This window comes from Metopolophium dirhodum, chromosome 9, assembly GCF_019925205.1.
Source record: "Metopolophium dirhodum isolate CAU chromosome 9, ASM1992520v1, whole genome shotgun sequence".
NCBI classification, from domain to species: domain Eukaryota; kingdom Metazoa; phylum Arthropoda; class Insecta; order Hemiptera; family Aphididae; genus Metopolophium; species Metopolophium dirhodum.
The window spans coordinates 1,184,638-1,205,949 of record NC_083568.1 but is presented as its reverse complement, the minus strand read 5'-3'; positions in this window follow the sequence as shown (position 1 = coordinate 1,205,949).

Here is a 21,312-nt window from a genome sequence, read left to right as displayed (position 1 = left end):
TTGCGTTTTAAAGTCGGAGGGGATCGCGTTCAGCTTATATTTTAATATTAACTCCGCCACTCACAAGTACACCCCGTATATAAATACTAAATAGTATATTCAAGTTCGGCGCTGGTATGACATTTATACACTAGTGGTCAGCGGCCATCCGGACGAATTGAAACAATAATAATATAACAGCGGCCGTATTATTGTCGTCGTTTTAATAATAATAACAGTTATTATTATTATTGGTAGTAGTAGTAGTAGTAGTAGTAGTAGTAGTAGTAGTAGTGATGGTGATAGACGGTAGTTGTAGTAGTGGAGTAGTTGGTAGCCGCTGTCAGACGGGAGGACGGGCGGGCGGGCGGATGGACGGTCCTTTTTCCTTCCGATTCGCGTCGACAACGAGCGGGCTCGCGGATGTAAAGATTAGTTTTACCGAAGAATTATTGGATTATCGGCTGCGTGATTGAGCACAAGTGTTCCGGATTTTCGGTAATTAACGTACACCGAACTGACAAAACTGCAGCGACCGCCCTCACGTTATATATAATATATATGACAGATAGACGGTAATAGATTTGTTCGGGGCCGTCTGTCAAATTGTTTCCGAAACTCTACGCCGCGCGGGATTAAACACATCGATCGGCGGCGGCACTGCAACTATAATATACAATACAACACAACTATTTACGCGGACTACTGTGTATAACATATTACATATATATATATATTTATAAACGACGACTGCAGCAGTTATATATATACACACACACACATAGCCTGGTCCGAGCGCGCACGTAGATGTGTATAGATGGACACGGCGGTAGTACGGGTTGGGGGTGGTTGCAGAGTGGTGGTCGGGAGAGGGCTATTCCGATGAAATATTATTTTTCTTGCCGCAACGATTGATCGGCCTTTGGAATTATAGCTAATCATTCTTTTCCTCCGGTTTTTATTACAAGGGGACGAAACAAATGTCATTCATCTCTCAACTTAATCCATTAGATATATATATATGCCATCATGAAGAGAGAATCTTTATGGGTCCCGCGCGCGCGTTGAGAGAGAGATATAGATGGATAGATAGAGAGAAAGAGAGAGAGAGAGAGAGAGAGAGACCATCCCGATTTTCTATTAGTTTATTGAATAACTCAAACTTGACGTTTTTATATCAACGCATTTTCCGTCCGCCACAGCCGCTCCGTGCCCCATACACACATATACGACCTAATGCGCGCACTATAACACGCACACCGTGTACGTGTATGTATGTATGTATGTATGTATATATATAATATAATATAATGTGTGCCACTGCTGGAATTATATAATATGTGTATTGCATATATACGTGCGTATATATTATATACACTTTATATAATAATATACACGCCGCGGTCCCGCGGGGGTCGCGTTTATGCAGTGTATAATATTATGTACGCGGCGGCCGTGGACCGAAGTGTTCTATACGAGGGCGTCGTCGAATCGTTGTTTGTCGTAATTAATTTATATATTTTTATCGTCATTATCACCGTAAAGTTCCAGCCACGGCTATTCAATACAATATGTACACCACCGCGCGCGTACATTTTAAAATTCAAAAAATAAAACTGACGCTTAAGAATTTAAGACGCTGCAGTGTACATAAGCCTTTATGCGTGAAACAAGCACCTAGGTATATGATATACATATAACGTGTGTATAAATAATTCATTTCCATTGTTATTGTACGCGCGTCTCTGTTAAATAAACAAATGTACCTATCTATATATACCTGCCAAATAAAAGTCTTTATAGTTGCTTCTCAATTTTCAAACGTTCGAGAACTTCATGTATACTTATATACGTGAACCGATTAATATCTTTTCAAATATTATATTATACTATATTCCCTATAATAGTCACGCGTTACTTGTTTGACTCATTTCCGTACGAAGGGATCTAAGCCACAGGGCCAGTTTTATGGGAATGCGAGCAGGTGGACCGTGCATGGGCGGAATACGTTACGGAGGTCTCGATTAATAAATTAGCAGGACGCATGCATGGTTCTAGAGAAATGTGGGGGAAGGAAAACGTTTGTTTCATAAAAAATACAGTTATAATTCGAGTATAGTATAATAAATTATAGATAACGTTATAGAAAAGATTTGATAACCATATAAACAATTGTATTTGTATTGATATAGGTATAATGCCATATATAATAATATATTACAAATCTACAGTACCCCCCCCCCTACAGTACCACAGGCTAATGACCTAAGCAGTCGAAGCCTTAACCCTAATAAAAAAAAAAAAATAATAATAATATATTGTTATGTCCGCTTCTGGCAGGACATACATTCTTTTAATTCTTTAAATTATAATATTTAATGTTCTCTTGACTACCCCGAGTCAATTTCAGTAAATTAGAATCGTAAAATAAAAATAAAAATTAGTATTATATACGATTAATAAAATTACATTTCCTTAACACTTTCATAATTAAAATTACATTTTTAAGAACATAAGTAAATAACTTAAAATTCAAATAATTACCTAATGAAAATAAAACTACAATTATGATAAAAAAATAAATAATATTACATATTCGTAATTTAATTATTTTTTTAATTATATTTATGTTCTTACAATATTCAATAATAATAAAAAATTGTGATCAGTGTTTTATGTACGTAACTTACAGTTAGACAATTATACATTTGTGGGGGCCTGTCCCCCTTAAATGCTTCCCAGAATCTAATAAATCTTTAATATAGGATAAATAATGAATTTTCGTGTTGTATAAAACCATTTGATTTTATTTATATTTTCCACTGTATTCTCGTTATATTTTCTAAATTGATTGGCATCATATACCTAACATGTGTTGATTTAATAAAAAAAAACTAAAAAGTGATTATTCTATTAAAATTATTCCGACTTCTTATCATTATATAATATACCCTTTCCCCCATATAATATACCTACATTACGTCACGATATTACTTGCAAAATTATAGATTTCATTTCAAATTTGTTAACAGCTCAAAAGTATCAAGTGATCCCGTTGCACCCGATATAATATAAAAGAACGTTATTATTATTATTATTATATTATAACTCGTATAGCAATATACATTTGGGAAAGTCGTGATTGAATGAGAGTGATCCCCAAACTCGCCACAGCCGTATATCATGTAAGTCAGCTGCCCACAATAGGTCAGAGTTCTCTTTTGTCCGTCCAAAGGGTCTTATATATTCGCCATTCGCCATGAGCCCTGCACCCGTGGTATATTATGTTACACAGTAGTCATGTCTTTGGAATTTAGGTACGGTATTACATACGGTGTGAAGTAGATATAGAGGTATACACTTCGTAAAAGAATCGAAATCCATACGATCATTAATCATCGTCCTTCAGACAACACCTCGCGACTTCGTGTTCGATCGTTTCACAAGAGCGATTAAACGTATTCACGGTGAGTGAATAATGTGTATAATTTACTTGTTATATAATGTTACGTAGGTATGTTACCTACCTAAAATCTCTGGAAACCATTTTAAATAAAGTCTCTATACACTTACTGGAATAATATACTCGCACTTATAATAATTGTTCGATTAATTTATTGCAGTGCTATGTTAATGCACATATTAAATGATTTCGTTGTTATTTCGTCATAGGTAGGTCATATTGTATGGTGTTCTGTTCGCCTTATTATTTTTCAAACATGATATATTATATTATCGATTAATATTAACCGAACTATACGTATTGTGTTTATATATTATATTATATTATATAAGTACTTCGTCACTAGGTACTCTGTATAGGAATATTGGAACTAATGCATTATTATCGTTATATCTACACAAAAAAATGTAGTGGGATTTATATATTTTAAAATGTAGGTATAACCTATAATAAAGAATAAATAAATAAAAGTTATTTAGGTACCAAATTTAATTTTAGGACAAAATACACGTTCATTAAAATTAATAATTCATCAATAGCTTTATTATACATTGCGATTTATGTTGTAAAATATATAATAAGAAATATTTTTTTGATTACATTTCATTGTATATAAGGTAAAAAAAGTGGCTGAAAATTTTATTGCGGGTTTTATAAATTTAAAACGAATACTTTTTGTTTATTTTGGAGAACTAAGGTATAGTAACTCACAAATGTATTTTAAATACGACAATAGCGAAAGTACCTACATTTACAAGAAAAACAACCGACAGCAGTGAAATGAAATGTTTTTCAGAATCTTATAATCTTAGTTTATTATATGAACTTAGCTCAACTTAACTTATAGTCTAAACTTTCTATATATAGTCTAATTTTTTTAAGTCAAAATTTATTGATAATGTGATATTCGATTTTACAACAATTACAATATATATATAGCAAAAACTTATGAAATCCATAATGGTGCTTGTTCTATAAAAATGGTGTGTTTTCAATAAGTTTTGAAAAATAATATATAGGTGCACTGTTAAACGAACTTTGTAGTAGTTGTAAAAGTGTATAAAAAATGTACAATATATCGTAAATGTGTATACATAATGTACACACTATACGCACGTACAGTTAAAAAAAAAAAAGAAAAAAGCATAACCAATCAATTTCAAATTTTTACGATACGCGTATAATACACGTACACGATACACCAGGTGTTAGGGAAAATTGGAAAAATCGATAATATTGCAGCAATAATAATAATATTAGTGCGTTATCGACTGTTGGCACGTTCGATGAAAACACCTGATTTAATCGATAGATGTGTCAAAACGGATAGCGTGTAGGTATACACAATATTTGAATAAGAATGAAATAAAACGTGTCTGCGATAAACGTAGGTATTATACGGGTACACACATTATAAACCGCATAAAAATCAACGGCGTTTCAAAATTCAAGTATCATCAGATTAAAATATATATAATATCTTCACGCGTTATGATATTATGCACAATAATAATAATATATGCGGGGTATAATATTATTATAATGTTATGTGTAGAATGTGTCGTCTGAGCGCGAGACGGAATGAAAAAATAAAAAAATGTCGACTTACCGACAGTTTATATCCTACGCGCTGCTGCAAGAGCTTATATCGATCGTGTAAAATACGAGTTAACTTATAATATTACATATATATTATTATAGATACGTATACCGAACATCTTAATGAGATACTATATTATAATGTGTGTACCTATCTACATCATGCGTCTATACATCATATTTATGTTCGATGATACGACGTATATAACGTTCAAGGGAATAGCCATTAGAAAATATTATATTTACCAAATGCGTGTGCATTGACGACGACCACTCCCTACCACAGAAACGAACAAACTCGGCATCAAATTTAACATATAATCATAATAATCGATTTTCAACTCACCGAACGGCGAATGATATGTATCGAATACCTCTATAATACGTACATATATTATTATACTATCCAAAATATGTACGGTATTCGAGAACTTAGATGCAGAGAATTTAGAATCAAAAATATTGTCGCGTTCAATCTCCTCGATTACTTCATAAAATTACGTGCCGCCCCTTCCGCTGTAGACACACACACGACACTTATTTTAAGACCTCCGTACCGCTTTATTTTTATACGCATCTATATGTAACTTAAAATTCATATTTTTCATTTTTATAATACATTTTTACATCTATTAATAAGACTTAATTGATTAACTACTAATAAATAAGTATAATTATATACTATAACTATAACTTATAAGTGACATGATTATGTCTATATGGTACCATTATTCGCATTTGAAGAATCTTCAATGTGGTTCGGTAGTTTTGGTATATTATAATAACTATTAATATTATGTAGGTTGCTGCGGTGATGTGAACGTTGCACACTGCACATCTCACACGGTGGTTCGGAACTATTGATAGGGATAGACTCTTAGATTGAGATGTCGCCGAATTCATTATAATATAAAATGTATTATACATAAGTATCTATTGCTAATATTAATATTATAAAAGGCATACCCAGCTATGTATTACTTTTACCGCAGGTCTATCAAAAATTTGATGCATCCTAAAATAAACCCTAATACCGGTTTGGCGGCAATTTTTCTGACACGCTCGCAAACGCGCGGTCCATCCATGAAAGTTCTAAACCATTACGGTCCCACTTCCATATTATCAAACCAGGTACCTATGTAACTCTAAATTTGCTAGTTTATAACCACGGTATTTACCATCGGTCAGTCTTGGAAAAACTGTCTTCGCTGGCAGATCTCTCCACGTCCGCGTCTGTCGCGTTCCGTCGAGTTCTCAACCAAATCCGTCGCAGTCCACGAGTGCGTTTATGCCGTACAACTGCAGTACGACGAAATTCAGGACGTACAAATGTTGTACATTTATTATGCTGTGCGTGCATGGTGTTCAGTTCCAACAAAACGCTTCGAAGGTCAATTAAACATAAATAATTATACATCATCATTCGTTATTTAGTGCGTTATTCATGGATTTCTTGTAGGACCTCTACAACCCATAATATACTCTTTAGGTATATTATTACGAGTGTGTTATGTGTACACACTATACAGGATCATATTGTAAATAGGTTTGTAAACTCCAAACAAAAATATGTTAAAATAGTTCGTGTACAAAAAAAAAAAAAAATGCAGGAAACATAATCATTCGATTTTTATACTAAATTTGTATAACATACTAGTTTTGTTTTACATTAAAATATAATATAGACTACGCCTATATACGTAAAAGCCGTAACCCGTATAAATGTTTGTGGTGGTGGTTATTTGTATAGCTGACAATGTGCTTGACGCCAAAATGTCGACTGTACAATGACGCACGCAGTCGCTATAACGACGCTACGCCTCGGTATATGCGCAGAGTAAAGTAAATTTGGAAAAATCGGGCTAAGGTTGGATACCTCGAAATACCTTAAGATACCTTGTTTTTAGGTATATTCTGCTTCCTGCGGTTGCCGACTTCTTATATTTGACGTCGGGTCGACGAGTGGGCAGTATAATATTAGTATATTATACAGCATGTTTAGGAACTTATTCATAGTCGCCTTGATAATATTTATCGAATGATTCAATATCGAGTACAACATAAAGCCGAGTGCAGTGCGGTATGTCATGTACCTACGTGTATATAATATATAATATCACTGCACATTGTTCCGATGGTGAAAACGAAACGAAATGCTCAGGCCGCGTATAATATGCGTTATACGAACAAACACACGGTCGTATTCGCGGCGGCGGCGGATTTCGATCCCTTTTTACTCGAGCAGTGGCGGTGGCGGCGGCGGCGGCGGGCTGCCGGCTATTAAGGTGCGTAATGGGCTCTCGACTGCGATCCGTGTGGCGCAAACACATTGATTCACCGGCAGCGGCGGCGGCGGACCTCGTGTTATTATACCGCCGCCGCCACCGTAACCGCCGCTGTTCCCCGTTCTGCCGGGTCTGCCGCCGCAGTCTCTTTAGCTCTTTTCCTCGTCCTCTCACTCCGCTGCAGAGACCCTTTTATTATAGAGATCCGCCACTCGTCGTAGTCGTCTTTCGATCGGCCGACGGAAAAAAAAAAACCCCTCCCCCCAGTGCGATGCGTACCGCGCCGGCATCATCACGCATGTACACTGCAGCACATTCGCGCGCGAGCCCGTCGCACTGCAAAACGCGCGGCACAATAATAATATATTATCGTCGTCGTCGTCGTCGTCGTCGTCGGTAGGTATAGAGCTGGTTGGTAGGTGGGTGCACGAGAGCACTTTTGTAAAACGGATACATAATAATAACATGTCCGTGAAGTCCGTTACAGTGGGCGCGCGCGCGCTATGGATTGACTCGCGGGGGGAGACGACCGGCGTTCGAAGTTAAAAGGTATACCACTGCAAATAATATACACACACACATGTACATTGCAAGTATATTATTATTGCAACGTTCCGGACGACTATGTATCGGAACCGGTGGACCGTGAGCCGCGAACCGATGCCAAAACGGCAATCGGAAGGAGAGTATTCGTTTCTGTATACACGCGGACGGACGGACGGACAAGCTAGCGCGTAAAAGGGCGCGTCGCGGCGGTTTAACAACGATCCGCCACACGGCGACGGGTGCCCGGAAACGGTGCAGTCTCTATATTATTCTCTGCGGCTCGCGCCCAGCTTCCGGTCCACGTGTACGTGCTTACCTATATAATATAGTACGTACGCGATCGGCCAAAACTCGCACACGCGATCGTCTCTCGATCTCTTCCTGCACCTATCGGAAACTTCCGCTGTATGCGCGCCCACCGCGATCGGTAGCTGCTGCAAAAATATACCTACAACATACGATCACGATACGGGCCGAGACGAAACGCGACGACGTCGTCATATTATGATACTATAATACCTGGTCTATATACTTCATATTATATGTAGCCATATAGACATATTATAGGCACATATTATACTATTGTACCGGGTGATATCGTTTCGTTTTTTAATTTTATACGAGTATTTTATGAGTATTTAAAGCTTAGTTGATTGGAGTGAAGTGGTATTAAATAGGTACCAATAACTTTAATAAACTACTTGTCCAAAATATGCCCCGAATATTATTCTGCTTCGGAATATAAAATTATAAATGTACCTATATTGTTATTCAAAAGAATAAACAACTTAAAAAAATGATAACGGTAAAAATATTAAAACCATAATTTAAAAAAAAAAAAGTCGTTACGATGTAAAAGAAATATTTCCAAAAACAATCATGATTTCTGAAATAATGCGAGTGTCTTACGTTAAATGGATCATCCCGTATACCATAAGTACCTAGGTATATACCTATATAATATTAAGGTGCATCGGGCGCATGCACCGTGCACACATACCTAATATATTCTAATTTATATTATTTAGGTTGTTAAAAACTGAAGACACACTTATCAAAGTAATACAAACCGGTGATACATTTATTATTCTGAGAAGACATGGTGCTACAACTGTAGGTACTCAGTATATCCATCGATTTATATTCAATATGATAGCTTTATATTGTGATATTGAAAAAAATCGTGAGTCTAGTGATGAAGGAGGATGAATAGCATCCCAAATAACTCTAAAATGACTTTTTGGAATCAAACCTGGGAATTGATATAGCCATATAAGTATTGCTACTCAAAAATAAATTGCTGACATCAATATAATTATTATTAAACCTGAAATAATTTCCCTAATTAAATTAATAACGTAAAATATTTTAAGAAGCAAGAACGGTATCAGTTTTCCCCCACTCATGTTTATGGTTAACACTGATTGAAAAATTAAATTTTATATTTCAAATCGTAATAATTAAGGTTTGAATTTTTGGGGTGCTAGAGACGAATGTCGCAAACTTATAGTTACGCCTGTGGTTTATGAAAATTCGACACACAATATTACGACGAATTTATCGCACGTGTTTATGTGTTTCGATTTCTGCCATCTGTTATTGTATTTTTATTGGCTCCTATAACTTAAAAGACACAGAGCTATATATACATACGTTATTACATTGGTAGAGGCAACTCGTTGGTTTTTTTAATACTGTATTGGACACAGATTTTAATTTAGTTTTTTATTTTGAAAAATAAAAATGTAATCAGGTTTGCTCCAATTACGCCGTGAAATCTAAACGAATGTTTATGTCAGTATACCATCGATTTAAATTTGAAAAACAAGCAAAAATTATATTATATATTGTACGCTATACGGAATTATTTTCCTTTCTCGTATATACTCGTTAGTCGTTAGTAATACATTGGCTTCCGTCCATATTTTTAAACCATTCGTTTCGTCTTTGCTCTTTATTAAATGTAACGTCACTGCCGTTTATTTATTAACTATTACATATTATACGCGCACACACACACACACACACACACACACACATATAATATATATTTATTATATTTGTTGTATATTTGACAGATCAAAGGGAATATTTCACGAAGTTTAGGAATTATAATACGTAACATTTCATTCTTCCTGGATAATGGAGTTTTTGTACTGCAATGATTTGTGTATTACGTGACTTAAAATAATCACCGACGACAATAATAAAATATAATATATAGAATATTCGTAGTGGTAGTAGCATATAGCAGTAGTACACGCCGGACGATTCGGTAATGCAATCTAAACGCTGTCGGTTATACATAGCGTTATATCGGGCCCGTGATTAATACTGTTTACTACAGGCCGACCGGTATTGTATAATATTATAATAGTGAACAAATCAAATTCACGGGAACGTTTAGTTTACGATACGTGTGATTCAGCCTCTCGGTTTTCTCTTGACATTATACGCGCACATGACTGCCATTGTGTCAGAGAAGAGCCATTGTATGCCGTCCGTATAATAAACGGCGTTTAAATTCTGTCCGAAGTATTTATGTTAAATATGTTGGCACGAGCATCTCATATATATATATACGTATGTGTGTATTTCTTTTTCTTCTATTAGCTATTTAAAATCAACAACGACGTACAATTGTGTTGATCGAGTTTTAGTCCAAGATCATAGGTTGCCACAATGTCGTGTGACGGGAATATATATATATACCTATATATATATAAAGTATAAACGTTAAATCTTAAAATGAGCTTAGGAAGGAAAAAATCAAAATCCTTACCGACGAGTGTGCGAGTACGTCTCGTGCGGTGGGTTTTTCTTCAATCGGGGTGGGTCGAAGCGACCCGATTTTGGGTCACGTGATCATCAGTACTGGGTTACAGTATACTTTTAATAATTAAAAATAAATAAATATAGTTCAAATGTAAATCATTCAATCGTATGAAACACATAAAATTAACGTAATAATAATAATATGATAATAATAATGTATAATGGCATTAATGATTAATTAAAAATTGGTCATCTATTTTTACAATCAGGTTGAAGACCACTGCCCATTATAATAAACCGATTAACTTTGGGGGTCTATACCTACCAATAAATAGAGTTTTAATAATAAGTATTTTTAATTTTTCGTTGTAGTGTTTTTTGAGTTTACAGCTTCAAACCTTCCAAAAATCATGGTAAGTAAAATATCTATTTAAACTCGTCATACACGGAGTGTTGTAGGTGTATGAGGTGTACTATTTTAATAGTTGCAGCGTATAGTGTATGAAAATATTTACCTATATAATATTTATGCATATTATTTCCTGCGAACGGTACTTTTATTATTAATCCGTACCCGATAACAGAAAATAAGTTCAGGTATACCATGTAGTCATGGCGTAGATAGTATAGATACAGTGTTTTCGCATCTGTTATTTATCGGGACGTATTCTAGTGCGCGGTGGGGTTATAATCGCATTTTCTTACAAATGCATAATTTTTTAATATATTAATATTATACGATCTCGGCCACGCCGTGAACGAAATTACACAAATATGAATGTAATATTATATAGGCACATGTTACAAAACTAATATGTTAAATTTTCAATCATAACATACAAGATAATATCTTATGAACTGTTTTTTTTTTTTTTGGAGGACTCAACACTTGCCCATTTATATGATATCAGAATACAATTTGTCATGGTCTCGAACGCATCTCGGGTGTGAATAATAATAATATTAACACTCGTTTATATAGTAATGTACCTACATGGCTATACACACGTATATCCGATATTATAATATATGACGCATATGGCGTAAAAAAGAAAACACTAACGTGTCTAGCAGTGTGCATAACGACGAATAATCTGCGTAGTCGGTAAAGGATTAGACGTTCAAATGCGAATGGATGTGATTCTGCTGACAGGTTCGCTCATTATACTTTATTATTATTATTATTATTATTATAAAACGCGGACACGTCGAGCACATATAATATTATAATCTGTCCGCATAAGGCAACGTGCGCAAAACGTCTTAAGCTAAATTATTATTATAATTACGAATAAATATATCAGTTGTGCAGTATGTATACATACTGCGTTTTTTTTTTATTGGATCATTACTTATGCCGACATGCAAAACTGAATTTAATGGACTCGAGACAACGAGTTATTTATTTCCCAAAGACGAAACCTCATCGATGGTTTACACACACACACGCATATACGTATGGAATCAAACACATTTTTTATAATGTCGTTTTATATTTATGTCGAATACATGTTTTATTATATATTTGTACCATAACAGAGGAGTATAGATATAACGTTTTAATCAATGTTATACAGATACCATCTCTCGAATTCCGCACACACGCAAATAATGTACAACCACAATAATTGATTGCGTATAATTGAAAATCCTTGTTTTAAGAATTATCAAAGTAACAGATATAATAATAATATGTTAATGCGTATAAATATAGTAGGTATAGTATTATACAATAAAACTTTTATTAACAAATATTTTTATCTCGATAATATAAATTATAATACAATATGATTATTATTATATGTGTATTATAGCGGGAAAGAATATAGGTATGTGCACAGAAAAAATTTCGATTATACTCAAACACATTCAAAAATAGTAATTATTTAAACTGCACTGAAATGAATTTCTACACACGGCGTACGATACAACAACTATATTATGTAAATTATACTATAATTGATGTTCTTAAATCGTTGTACGAATAATACAAATATAATAAATGTCTATTCTAATATACTATTATGTTGTATAATTTTACATGTTGTATTAGTGATGGAGAACCGCGGAGGAACGAGGAAATCCAAAGAATTGAAAATTTATTGATCTTGTGGCATAATATACTAGTTTAACGATACCTATAATGTATATGTATATTATAAGATATAATTATAATACTAGCGCGTGGGACGTGAACGAAGACATTCCACATGGCGCATATTGATTAGTTCAAGAGACTTTTTAAAGGTATAGAAACTACAATGTATGTGAAACTTAAAATATTCAAACATAACTATATTAATATAATATTATGTCATTGGCTTTAAGACTATTTATACTACTAACACTGTACTATATACTGCAGGCTGTCGTCTGTCAGCTTCAAACATGACCCATTAAAACATCAGTATGGACGATTATTGTCAAAGAGGCTTGTTTTCGAAAAAAATCACACTTATAATTTTTTTGTTCTAGTAATATAATACGTTTGATATTATACACGTAGGTATTAATATTAAATGTATTGTATATAGTCGAAGCCGACGCCGACCATATAGTTCAACTGGCAGTTGGGGCACTATAATATAATAATTGCATCGGGGGGGGGGGGGGGGGGGCATTGGTGTGATTGGTCTGTTAGAATATATTATGCAGAAATTCCACACTCGAGTGACATTAGTCGACCGCGACGACTCTGTGAGAAAAAAAATAAATAGACATTCGGAATTGACCGGACACCACAGGACTGAAGTACTACATTAATAATAATATTCACGATATAAATGATATTATACGATGGAAACGTTCGAATATTTTGTGAACGTCTTCACTCACACACCATTCAATAATGTTATATAATAATATATGTTTACGATTATTGTTCACATGTATACGCGTATTACGGTGTGCGCATATTATATTATATTATATATCGTTGGGTTGGCGCCACGGCCACTGTCCCGCGGGGAGGAACGGACGGCCATTACTATTGCGGTTAGTGCACTAACTGCATTTCGTACACAGTACAACACACACATGCACACGATAATAAGTCCCGTCCTTGGGATCGTATTATATATAATAATATGTAATATTGTAATATTGCACCGACTGCAGCACCATCGTCTGCGACTGCTGCTGCTGCTGCAGTAGTGGCTGTTAGGACGTTACATAATAATAATAATAAAGTTTCCATCATATATGTATATATAGGTACGTGTATACATTTTTCCGTTCCGCCGACTGTAGTCCGACAACAATATAGTATTGTTAAAGATCCGAACTATCGACGATTTTGAGAGATGTTTGTGTCGTCGACAATCGATTGTGCAGTTGCCGAGTCGAGTCGTATATGTATATAAAAACCCGTCGCTCCCCGCACTCGTCGCGTTTCGCAGATATCGTATTTTTTAATTATAGCCGAACCTTGTCCGCGTGCAACCGATAAATCTTTGTTATTTATGAAAAATAATAAGCCTATACGTATATTATAATAATAATATTATATACAACAACAACGACGACGGACGACTATGCGGAGATCGCGTGGGAGTATAAATTATAAAGGGAGGAGTGATAGAGAGCGGGTGGGGATCTATAATAAGAGAAAGAGAGAGAGAGAGAGAGAGAGAGAGAGAAAAGGGTGAGAGAGTGAGTGGCAAGTCGTCGCCGTATCGTCGTAGCAGCAGCAGCAAAAACGGGGATTCGTCGTGTTATATTCCTACTATGGCGGCGATACGGTGTTGTGTTGGGCCCCGTTTGATTTATAATATTCGGCGAGTTTTTGACGATTCTCGTCGGTCGGCCGGAGCGGTGGAGAAGGAGGCGGCGGCGCGGTAGATCCCTCGCGCGCGCATAACAACGACCCGTGTAGATATTTTGAAAGAGACCCAAGGCCCGCGTAACTCAGTCAGTTTTTGACAGATTTATAACCGGACCCGGGGAGCCCATAAATGCGCGCATCGCGGGACGCTGTTAAACCGGCGGCGTGGTCGGCGGAGGGGTGCAGCGGAGAAGAAAGTCATCGCCACCACCGCCTCTTCTGTATATACGTATAATAATAATAATATACGTGTCCGTATATATATTCGTGTATGGGGAGAAGGACTGAGCAAACGCCGCAGCACGAGAGAGTGAGGGTTATACGGAATTGATTGTGAAATCGGCTTGGACCGGGCTGTGCACGCACGGTAAGGGAAAGGGTGGCGACGGGGTAATAAGGATTTCAGGACGAGATGTTACTGTTCGATATCACAATGTACATGAGTAAGTGTGTGCATGTGTTTTTGTTACTCTTTTTCCTCGTTCTTGTATACATGGTGATTTCATGCTCATTCCATTTCTCCATTTAATACCTATAATGAATTTATTCTAATTCGCGGACAATTGGTATTTTTAAGTATACTCAAGGACCAAGATTTCAATTATTTAGATTTGTATATCGTTCAAGGAGTGTCCTGCGGCGATCAATTTTTATTGTAAATTTTTAAGAAGATTATTTTTTTTTTTTAAATGTTAATATAATATCATCTAAATTAAAATTCGAATAAATAGTTTCCGAGTAATTAAAACTACAAATTTATAAAATAAATTGAATATTGAATAAAATAAATATTGTCATATTGAACTAATATGACAAATAAAAAAACTTAAATAAAACTAACTTTAATAATTTGCAAATCATAAAATATTGATAGATTATTATTGATTATCTAGAATAATTTTCAAATAATCATAGTCTCCATATCTTCCAAATCTATTATCACGGACCTATTATATCTTTAGTATGTACATAGTTAATTAACTCAAAACTACTCATTCGAATTTTGATTTATATATACGTTATCAAAATATAGTTGCATTCAATTTAAGTACCGGAGAAGGGATGATTCTAATTTTTAAAAAAAGAAGAAATTGGTATTAAATGGTATAAAAATATAAATAGTTGAAAATAATTTGGTAATTATTATAAACATGTTATTATGTATACTCAGACATTCCTATTATAAAATTAATATTATAATAAAATAATTATATAATATAATATAAGTGCTTGGTATATTATTGTGGTCTCCTCTTCGTTGCAGTACACACGTCCACCCACCCCAAATATCATCGTGTACACTTCGATTCCGATACCGTATGCACGTGTAATAATATATATAATTCTATATAATAAATAAATATTATATATATAATACATACATACCTACCATACATTGTTGTATTGTGCTCGGTAGCAGCTACCCCGCTACCCCCGCGCCGCACACCGGACATAATATTATATACAGGTAGAGGTACACTTGCACCTACACGTACGCGATAATTGTGTAAGGTGTGTATAATACGTGATATATGCGTGTGTATTATAGTATACTTTTCACGGTTCGTTTAAATGCACTCGGACGGGTGCCGAGAGTCGAAATCGTACTTATACCTGTACATACGCGTATATAATGCCTTCACGGGTGTGTCGTCGTGGGTAGGTTACGCAAAATCCCAACTACTGTGGTGGCGGCGGCCGTGCAGGTACAATAATATACTAAAATACAATAATATAATAATAATATCTAACATCATATTATTACAGGCGTGAGTTTTCGAAAATCCTTTAATAGAGACATAGATTTGGTACAAACGCCCCGCCGAAATCGAACTGGCACGTCGTTTTTTTTTTTTCAAATTCATTATTTACGCTACCTATCAGTAACATTATTTTTATGTTTACGCGGAAAATTATACGAATTATTATAGATGATATCGCAGGACTTATGTACATTATAATATTATAAAATATAAATAAATTATAGTATTACGTACTTGAGATGCGTGTCCGTTCCAACAAGTTGACCTAATACGTGTCATTTTTTTTGTTTTTCCGTGAAATTATTAACCGAGAAGAAAAGCCAATCATTTTAGTTTTAGTGTCAAGCTATAAAATATGTATAAGTAGATATCGAAAAAACATAAGTATATAACATCCGAAATGTTATAAGAATCTATTAAGAGGACGTGTACCAGCATGTGTTGTCTCCGTCTTACAAGTACGTAACATAGCAAATTTTACGCTCAGCAGAACACGTGTAGGTCCGTTAATTTAAAATTTTGAGTGAATTGACCTCTTATAAAATCTATAGCTAAGATTATTATCCAAGCAATCTCAGAGGTTTTTTATTACATTTTAATTTTAAAGTGAATTATGAGTGTTTTAAAATTGTAAATTGTTTGTACATATAATGTACAATAATCTTACCTATAGATTTTATAAGAGGTAATTCACTCTAATTTTTAAATTTACGGACCTACACGTGTTCTGCTGAGCGTAAAATTTGCTATGTTACGCACTTGTAAGACGGAGATAACACATGCGGTTATCGCGTCCTCAACTAGTATTAAGTATTAAGATTGTATTAAGAGGATGTCACACCCACATGTGTTGTCTCCAACAAAACTCGTTTACACAGTAGAACTCACTCAATTACAAAAAGGACAATATTTTAGAGGGCGAGACAGTGAGTTAAAAAAAAAAAAATTCAAATTTTGAAAAGTTAAATGTTATTTAAAAATGTTGATATTTTTGCTATTTCTTAACGATATAATGAACGTTATATTGGGAATAATGGAAAAACGTACAGTCTTGCCCTCTGAAATGTTATCACAATTCAATTTTATTTTGAACAGGAGGTATTTTTACTCTAGAACCAAAATTGAGTGAGTAGAACTGAGTAGAACTCAGACTGCGTAAACACGTTTTGTCAGTGTCTTACGTGTGTAAGAAGGAGATAACACATGCGGGGGTGACGTCCTCTCAAGCTTTATAAAATGAAAATATGCTAATGAGTAAATTTAAGTCTTACCTACGGATTTTAATTTATAGACGAGGTTGATGATTTGTGAATCATGATTACCCATGTGAATAAATATTTTACGTTATAAGGTGATGTAAATATTTATGGCATTTAAATTAATTATAGATATTTTGGTACCTATTTTCATCCAAAAAATATTTCTTTTCAAACTTTTATTTTTCATTTATTTTTCTTTGGTATCTCAACGTTTATTTTATTATATTATTATATTAATTCGTGTGTTATAGAATTGGTTTCTCGGATATATTTACATTTTATAATTTATTTAAATCATATTATGCAGTATAAATTAAAAATTAAAACTATAGTACATAAGTAAAAACTGTTAGGGTTGGATTTTAAACTATTTAAATCCTCCAAACTCCAACTACGTACCACTGTACCTAAATGTGTATTGTTTTCAAAACATGTAATCAATTATTTATCATGGTGGTCAATACTGGTCCGTTTAGGTGAAGTTTGTTAAATGAGTAATACTAAAATCTTTTTCGAAAATCGTATGCACTTTAACAGTTTAACTACTTTGAATATGCTAAAATACAAATAAATGGACCCCAAATTAGAACATGACACGAAAAATATAAAACGATTTTTTTCATCAAATACCAAATTCCTCAATATTTCTTATTGGTCGTTTTAACTTTTTAAATAATCACGAATAGATAGGTAAATGTTGTATATAACAAGCCTGCAACCGACATAAATAGGTGAACAAACGCTTATTGAAGGAGTTATATTAATTACCTACTACACCTACATTAGTACATTACCTCATACCTATCCTTTATTCCTTTATAATAATAATTATCAAATACGCGTGTGTATAAAAATGTTTGTTGCGTAATTATGTTTATAAATAAAACAAAACGGCTAACGGGGAATCGGTGATTACTTCTGTAATAATATTGATCTTGACTTTTGCGAATGGGGAACGTAGAGACAATATAATATGTTATATATATTTTATATTATTATAATATTATGTACGTAGGTATATTATGTTGATTTACGTCTCGCTGCAGTATATACTAATAATATAGTTGTTATATTTTCAGAGGAAGCTTATTAAAACAAGTAGTAGTTGAGTTTATACCTACCTACGCGTAAGTACTGCAGCAGTGCATATTAAATACAAGAACATATAGAGTTTAGTTTTTTTTAATGTTTTTTGTGGAATCCATAAAATCATCATAAAAACTTTAATATCGTTGTAATAGGTACCTCCATATTATAATGCAGCATACGGAACGAATAGCGAGCTAGTAATAGGTATATACGCAGCCGGGTTATGCAGGTCGAATTTTGATATGCATTTTAAAGGATATATCACTATTAAAATAATGTGTTTACGCGTGTATATTATAATATATTATATTGTGTATAAATGTATATTATAATAATGTGTACCTATTTACATTTTTTCCACTGTACTGTACGTATATCATCATAATATACCTATTACATTAATATCTGATTTCAAATCAAGTTCTCGAAAAACCAGGTGGTCATTTATGTTATATACTGTTTGGGGAGATTTAAATTCGAAATTTTGATATGCGGTGTAGGTATAATAGGTACGTAAGTGGTTTGAACCGCGACGCGCAGGTATATTAGCAGTAGATGTATATCGCTATTTATACATACACAATCACACTAAATCGAATCGTTTTAGGCTGGTTGGTTAGGAAACAGTGAATGTGTATATATATATAGTAGTGTGAGTGTGTGACTGCAGTGTGTGTACCTATATACAATATGCATACTACCTATTCGTATGGAAAAGTTAAATATTTACTACTTATTAGGTATATTATTACGTCGTACGGTTTATAAGTAACCAACGGTAACCATATAGGTATATACACGTCGAAGAACGATCATAATAATTTTTCAACACTACACGACAGCTGCAGCAGAAAATCGTATTAAGTATTAAATTCATAATTATTTAGGTATAGCCGTAATAATATTATGTACTGGACAAGCCAAAAAATAAAAAAAAACCACCCTTGTAATTTCTGCAGATCACAGCGCGTGTTAAAATTTTTATAAATGTCTATATAGGTATAAACATCCGGACAATTAATGATAATATTATATCATATACTATATAGATACTTACAATATAATGCTGTAACTGTTTTTAAACAAATTTACGATTCAGTCTGAAATATTTTAACAGTGGACATGTTATTATTCTTGTACACATTTTAATTTTAGAATAAAAACTTTAACAACGAAATTTAATATAAAAAATTTGTACGATACTGGAAAATGGACCCATATTTTCTTCATCTCGTGCTTTAATGGGTTGAACAAATCATTTTCGATGGTCAAGTTTTTGCTGCGTTACATTCAATACAAAAATAGACTGTATATAGTGTAAACATTTATTATAATAGACATTAGACATAGTTTATCAACGTGATTAGGCTACTCGTCAAATCAGACTGCAATATATAATTTGGTAATTAAAATAAAATATTTAATGCGAAAGTATAGGTACGCGATATTATAATGTGCAGATAATGTTTAAACCTACTTAGCATCGAAATACTATCTATATAAACCTAACCTGAGCTATAAATATAAGCCTATAATTATAATTGTTTTTGTTTCCGTTTGACTTGTAATAATATAACATATTATTCTTATATTGTTAATTGTACTAAAGAGTGTACCTACTGACAGAAAGAACTGACAAATGTAATTAGTTATGTAATGACTTATTATTAAGTTTTCCCAGAAAATAATTGTTTTACAATTTTACGCTATAATATTATTAATTATACCAAAACTAATTTTTTTATTTTTTTAATAACAATTGATATTAACAAAAGTTATTCTATAGTTATCAGTTTCAAGGCATTTTTATATGCTATTCATGAACTATGGTCTAAATTTATACAAACTATATATGTTGTCATATACATGACAAAATAGATATGTCAAAAAAAATAAAGTTATAGCGCATTCTCCGTAGTTTTGATGCCATATCTATACTTAAAGCTCTCCACATTGCATATTGGTCGTTATTATCGTTAAACGGGGAACTACGCGATATAGACGAAGCAAGGGGTGGTATGCGTATCAATGTTGCTGCTATCTATTTAGTCATGGTCATATTATCCATGTATAATTGATATTATATTTTTAAAATATTATAATATGCCAGATCATCAAGCCGCGATCATCCTGGATGGTGACAGATGTGTCCCACAAGATATTATTATATCATATTGTGCACCAATTTATTTACTATTCTACTGGTTATTTTTGTCGCATGCAGAGGTATACACATACATAGTCATATCGGTACATAAAATAACAATAATAACCAATAATATACCCATCTACCTGTAAATCGAGGAGATAAGATACGCGTGTAAATACCTATATATAGTGGTTATTTCAAACGCGAATCGACTTCTATATTTTGTGCGTACACAAAACACGATGATATAATATTATTGTACAAATAATACGGATAATAATGTGATATTATTGTAGTCGAGTTGCTCAGCAGCTCAGCAGTATATAATATAATAATAACAACGTAATTTGAACAGCATACCTCTGGACGTTTACAATAATATAATAGCAATCCGTAAACCCAAATCGGTATGTGAAAATCGTATTGCGACACACGAGGTTTTTATGTATGGGTACGAGCTGCAGGAGTTATTATTTGGCTTGATTTCGGTTACGTTTAGGTGTGCGGGTCTTTCGTAATTTACCTGCGCTTTTCGTATTATATACGATTTACTGTATAGTTTCACGGATTATAGCGGGGTAT